We start from the raw sequence: 7,341 nt of genomic DNA, 5'->3' as shown, positions 1-7,341 counted from the left end.
TATTACCATTATATGATGGTGTGCATTATTTACCATTATATGATGGTGTGCGTTATGACAGAGCACCGATCACTGAGAGAGAGAGAGAGAGAGAGAGAGAGAGAGAGAGAGAGAGCGAGAGAGAGAGAGAGAGAGGGGGGGGGGATTACCTATGAATCGGGTTTGTACAGGCACTTATTATTTACCATTATATGATGGTGTGCATTATTTACCATTATATGATGGTGTGCGTTATGACAGAGCACCGATCACTGAGAGAGAGAGAGAGAGAGAGAGAGAGAGAGAGAGAGGAGAGAGAGAGAGAGAGAGAGGATTACTTATGAATATCATGAATGGGTTTGTACAGGTAGCGGTAGGATTAGTTCTTTGAAACACTCATTATTTATGATTATATGATGTTATGCGTTTTGACAGAGAGGAGAGAGAGAGAGAGAGAGAGAGAGAGAGAGAGAGAGAGAGAGAGAGAGAGGGGGGGGATTACCTATGAATGGGTTTGTACAGGCACTTATTATTTACCATTTATATGATGGTGTGCGTTATGACAGAGCACCGATCACTGAGAGAGAGAGAGAGAGAGAGAGAGAGAGAGAGAGAGAGAGAGAGAGAGAGAGAATTAATAGGTGAACAATAGATAGATCAGCTGAGGAGTTCTGTACACAAGGGCTATTGCTGTATACCCGGCGTCGACTTCTATACTAAATGATCAAATCAACGTTAAAATTATTCCTTTTTATGCATTCCTTTAGTTCCAGTAGCATTATATACTCTGCAATTAATTCTGATTTTCAGAGTTATTTGTATGTGAGTTATGAACCCATTGGCATAGTCTTTGGTACGTATTAAACTACACTGTTACTCGGAAATTCTCCGTAAAAATATACTGTTCTGAGTCGTATTTCAGTAATATACAGGCGACCGTAATTTTTACCCTACTTTTGTTATGATCTTCACGGGTTGGTGACTAATACCATTCCTTCACGATATTCTCTCTCTCTCTCTCTCTCTCTCTCTCCTCCTCTCTCTCTCTCTCTCTCTCTCTCTCTCTCTCTCTCTCTCTCTCTCTCTTTTATAGGGAAAATTGGGTTGTGTTGGGTTGGGTTGGCTTTTGGGTAATGAAGTAAAATGTCTACATCTAATGTTGGTGGTTTCGCTATATTTTATAGGTGTTTTTATACAAGATTAGTTTTCTACCGTAATGTAAGCGCAGTAACCTGTAATATATGCAATTAACAAAAATTATTCTGCCATTTAGTTTATTTATTTATTTTGGTGCAGAGTGCAAGGAAATGAATTTTTATCATTAATATTTCAATTGTTACTTTGTATCTTTAAAATGGATGTTTAATATAGATATCTAAGGAACAGACAGTTTAATACCCTTTTCTAGACCAGACTAGGTGGAAGCGAAAATTTTTATTGTTTTAAAAAAAGAATGAAGTACAAATAGCAATACTGTTCGAAGTCTAATACCCTTTTCTAGCCCATACTGTGTGGAAGCGAAGATTGTTATTGTTTTGAAAATTATTGTTGAAATACAAATAGTTTGTGTTCGTTTGGATACTCCGATGGGAGTGCTTGATTCACTGAATATTTAATGATGCCAACCAACTGCTACGCAAGAGAGAAAGACAGAGAGAAAGAAAGACAGGATGGAAAGAAAGCGTAGATTCAAGCACATTGATACCTTTGAAAGCCACACGAACGAAAGATCGATTTTGACGGACTGACACAAAGAAGGGATTAACGTCAATCTTAATGCGACTTGCCGACAACGACTGACAGAGAGAGAGAGAGAGAGAGAGAGAGAGAGAGAGAGAGAGAGGAGAGAGAGAGAGAGAGAGAGAGAGATTATAATCAAGCAGTTACATGGCTTTCCAGATACAAACAGATAAACTTGAATTGGAAAGTACTGTCTAAGGGATTACGTGGTGCAGACAGCTACGCAGGGAAAGAAGATACAGATAGTCAATCTAAAATTTCTTGATTTCATTCTGTGACGAGCCGAGAGAAGGTTGTGAACTCAAAGGCAGTATGAAAGCAACTGAGCTAATTTATTATAGAACACTCTCCTTTATATACAAAACCTGAAGGCAACAGGAAATTTCATGTCCGAAAAACAGACAATGTTACATAGGAGAAACGCCGACATGTTTATTCTGGTTCTTTTTAGTGCGAGGGAAGAGCGAAGATACAAGCATAATATATACACAAAATGAATTATGTACGATCGTGTGACACACGGTTGGTACAATTCTAATACTGCCTGTCAGTGACAGTGCCCATGTGAAATGTAACAGTCCCTGTTAGCAAAGAGGGTTCAAGATATCTGAAACAGCGGCATCTTTGAGAAATATCGGCACTTATGAAATGATAAATTAGATCACAGATTGTGGAATATTTCGTGCAATGCAAAAAAAAAAAAAAATCATTTGGGTAATCTTACGTTGCCGCAATGTTTGGTTGTTACATGAATGTTTCACGGATAGCCCATGAAATAAGTTTCTTTGTTAACATTTACACATATTTTGCGTGGGTATTCAAATGTCAACCTACCCAAAATGTGTGAAATGTGTACAAACTCATCATTTTGGGTTTCCACATGTAAGTTTTAATTGAAAATAAATACTTCGAGATTTTGATAAATATATATGGACAACTTGAAATACAAAACATGTGCGGATTTAGAATTTACCTTTTCTTATCTAGCCATTATGAGATTATAGTTAATAATAATAATAATAATAATAATAATAATAATGATAATAATAATAATAATAATAATAATATTGATACTAATTAAATTATGATGTCAATTGTAAAATAATAGTAATAGAAATGAGTGAAATTTTTTTCAATCACATTATACAATATATATATATAATATATATATATATATATATATATATATATATATTATATACATATATACTGTATATATATGTATATATATACATTTATACATATACATACAATGATTATTTTGGACATTTAGACGTGTTTTTCATATTCATATAAGGCATATACTATACACCTCTTAATATCTGGAGTCTCTCTACCTAGGGATCAGAGACCCAAGGGAGAATCAACTCAAAAGATGATAGCTTCTGGTCTGCCGGGAATCGAACTCAGTCCCAAGAAACTGAGGTTCCAATGATTGAATTAGCAACTAAGCCACAAATTAGCTGAGTTGCAAAGTCAATGGAACTTCAGTTTCTTGTGGCTGGGTTCGATTCCCCGGCAGACCAGAAGCTATCATCTTTTGAGTTGATTCTCCCTTGGGTCTCTGATCCCTAGGTAGAGAGACTCCAGATATTAAGAGGTGTATAGTATATGCCTTATATGAATATGAAAAACACGTCTAAATGTCCAAAATAATCATTATATATATATATATATATATATATATATATATATACATATATATATATATATATATATATATATATATATATATATATATATATATGTATGCATACATATGAATGTATATATAACCAAAAATTTATTTGGGCCAGCTCTGTAGGAGTCATGTTTGATCACTGAGCTTGTAAAACACTATCCCATTAATAATAATAATGGTAAATATGATAATAATTATAATATTATATTGATTGTCCATCTCTTCTCTAGTAGTTTATTTGTTTCTTTGTATCCTTTCCTCTCCGGGCAAGTTTTCCCTGTTGGAGCCCTTGGGCTTCTAGCATCTTGCTTTTCCAACTAGAGTTTTAGCTTAGCTTATGATAATAAGAATGATAAGAATATTAATAATAATAATAATAGTAATAATAATAATAACAATAATTATACTACTACTACTACTACTAATAATAATAATAATAATAATAATAATAATAATAACTTGGAGCCAACTAACAGATCACAAGCGCAAGCTTATATAAACCTATGCAAATCCGCGTAACTTCAGTCAAAGAAAAGGAAAGAAAATATACGTGTATGCTAGAGTGTATCTGTGATACAAAAGCAAAATAGGGTGTATCGTGTATATGGCGTAACTCTCGTCAATTACCTTTCAAATTACATTTCCCTAAATGCATTACGACGACACTACAATATCTCTCTCTCTCTCTCTCTCTCTCTCTCTCTCTCTCTCTCTCTCTCTCTCTCTCTCTCTCTCTCCACGTTTTTAAAAAGGGTTTTGTTTTCTTCCCCGTCAAATTGCCCGCTTAACATTGTAATGTCAGCGGCTCCCTTGCTGACACGTAATCGGACGACGGGTGCTGGCGATGCTGATGAATTATAGAACGGTTCATTTGCCCCGTCCCCGCCCCCCGCCCCCCGCCCCCCCGCCGGAGGAAAGGATGCGCTCCGGACGACACAACAGTCGGACGGACAGACAGGCTACTTCGTATTTGTGTCCGTTGCTAAGTTATATCGATGCAATTAGATTGTATCTCTTGTCTTATTTACATCGGATGGATTTTCCCGCGCGAATTTACCCACAATGCAATTCAGGCCTACGTCATAATGGCCTCTTTCGCGAGATAGAATGACTGGAAGCCTTTTGTAAATTGCGTTCTAAAGTGGAAGCATTGGAGATGCCTTGCATTTTTCAGTTGTGTTAAAACCGTGCGGAAATTACGAGCCTCGAATGATAGGGACAGGGAATAGAATTAGAAAATGGTAGCGAAGAATGATCGAGTTTATTGACTTTAGCTGATTGACCATTTTGGCTGAAAAGTTACAGAGTAGCAGTGTCCCCTTTTCATTAGAAGCAGCAAGATATAGATCCAGCTGGTGAAATAAAGGAAATTGAGCTTGTAGAAGCTGGTAACTTTATTGAGGGACCAGACATTTTTTTTTTTGTCTTGGTAAGATACGAGATCTGAATATCCAATTCCGCCTCAACACTGGGATACTTCCAGATGTGGTGGCCGATGTCGTATCGTCCCTGACTGGTGAACGCCAGACTGGGATTCTAGTTCCGCTCAAATTCGTTAGTTTCTTTGATCGGCGCAACCTCTCCATCTTTGTAAGCTAAGGATGGGGGTGTTTGGGGGGGAGCCTATAGGTCTATCTGCTGAGTCATCAGCAGCCATTGCCTGGCCCTCCTTAGTCCTAGCTTGGGTGGAGAGGGGCTTGGGCGCTGACCATGTGTATATATGGTAAGCCTCTAGGGCATTGTCCTGCTTGCCAGGGCAATGTCACTCTCCCTTGCCTCTGCCATTCACGAGTGGCCTCTAAATCTTTAAAGGAAAGAGTTGCGCCGATTCCTGGCTCTTTTCAAGGCCATACTCCTGTCAATCAGGTGGTTACAGAGTATGTCCTGACGAACCAATTTTTAGGAGAAAACTTTAAAAGGAAAGAAACGTAGCAGGAGTAGCTAAAAGCCTTGAGGGTAAACAAAGGATAGGACATTATAAATGTAGTCATCGTAAATCTAGAATGTTTTGAATGTTTCTACCACGGTAATGTGAGAAGAATATGGCAACATTGTGTGAGGTATATTGAAGTTCCATAGGTGGACACCCAAAGTCCAAAATCAAACCATTGTTCTTCAGTTTTAGGTAGCGCCATAGCCTTTGTACCATGATCTTCCACTGTATTGGGTTAGACTTCTCTTGCTTGATGGTACACTCTGACACACTTCCAAGTCCAAAATCAAACCATTGTTTTCCAGTCTTGGGTAGTGCCATAGCCTTTGTACCATGTTCTTCCACTGCATTTGGTTTAGAGTTCCGCTTGATTGAGGGACCACTCTGACACACTGTTCTATGTTTACTTGTTTCCTGTCCTCACTTGGTTACTTTCGCTGTTGGAGCCCTTGCTTATATAGCATCCTGCTTATCTAAGTAGTGTTGTAGCTAAGCTAGTAATGGTAATAATAGAAAATGATAGAGAACTTCTTTATGTTTGTGAAAAGATGCCAAACACCAATAACTAGAGATACAAAGCCTACACTTAAAAAATGGCCGCCAAAAAAAAAAAAGTAAAAAATCCTGAAATATATTTTGCCAGGCATTTACCGTTTTAAAAAACGGATATATTAGCGATAAGGAGTAATATTACGTTCACCAACCCGTAAAACTAAAAGAAAATAAAGTAGGGTAAAATTACGGTCTCCTCTATTACTGAAATAAGGTTGAGAACCGTATATTATTACGGAGACTTTCCAATTAGAATTACGGTTCTTTTTTAACAGTGTATGGAATTGAGCAATATATGATAAAACAGACTTATGATATCACAAGTTATAAAAGTTTTTTTTTTTTTTTCAACCAAGTGGAATAAAACTATCATAAGTTTCACCAATAGATATGGCTTCGCTCTAGCCACCCGTTTAAAAGAAATTGTGTATTGGTTTCTTGGTGTAATTCGCTACGCAATACGCTGTAATGCCACTACTTTATTACACCCATTACGTGCTCTTTGATAAGATCTGTCAGTCAATTGACTGATTTGAGTCTGTGTAGGTCTCGGGCACACTATTGTATTATATTTCTCTTCCTCTTCCACTTGTTTTGTTGAAGTTTTTATAGTTTATATAGGAAATATTTTTAAATGGTGTTACTGTTCTTAAGATATTTTCTTCTTCCTTGTTTCCTTTCCTTACTGGGCTATTTTCCCTGTTGGGGCCCCTGGGTTTATAGCATCCTGTATTTCCAACTAGGGTTGTAGCTTAGCAAGTAATAATAATAATAATAATAATAATAATAGTAATAATAATATTTTGTCTACCTTAAGTGTCAGGATTTGCTTGTGGGGACAAGTCTTTGAATATTTCTTCAATATTGGTTGAGAAAAAGGTATGACTGTGTATGAAGAAAAGTGTATGAATATATAATGCTGCATCGAAAGTTTTATTGTATTGGCCATTGGTTAGGGAACGGAAAATAAACCAATGTTTAACCATCCTACGCTGTTAAAAAATTGCCGTTAAAATACGGTAAAAATCCTGGAATATATGTTGCCAGGCATTTACTGTTTTAAACACGGATATATTGACGTAAACGAGTGATATTACGGTCATCAACCCGTAAAGGATAATAACAAAGTTGAGTGCAAATTACGGTTGCCTGTATTATACTGGAATACGGTTTAGGACACTATATTATCTACGGAGAATTTCCGATTACGTTTTTTTTTTTTTTAATTATTATTATTATTATTATTATTATTATTATTATTATTATTATTATTATTATTATTATTATTAAGTGTAAGGCAGCTAAATTGAGCAAACACTTTGCACAGTGATAGTCAGCTAAACCATTATTTGTATGACACTTTATGATGAAACATCTAAGGGAACTTGGTCTTCGTTTTAGTACCTTCATGTCAGTCTCAGTGAATGGTTTTAAAAACTAAAACCAATTGGAACGC

This window comes from Palaemon carinicauda, chromosome 10 (genome assembly GCF_036898095.1).
Source record: "Palaemon carinicauda isolate YSFRI2023 chromosome 10, ASM3689809v2, whole genome shotgun sequence".
Taxonomy (NCBI): Eukaryota; Metazoa; Arthropoda; class Malacostraca; order Decapoda; family Palaemonidae; genus Palaemon; species Palaemon carinicauda.
This window is presented reverse-complemented; position numbering follows the sequence as displayed.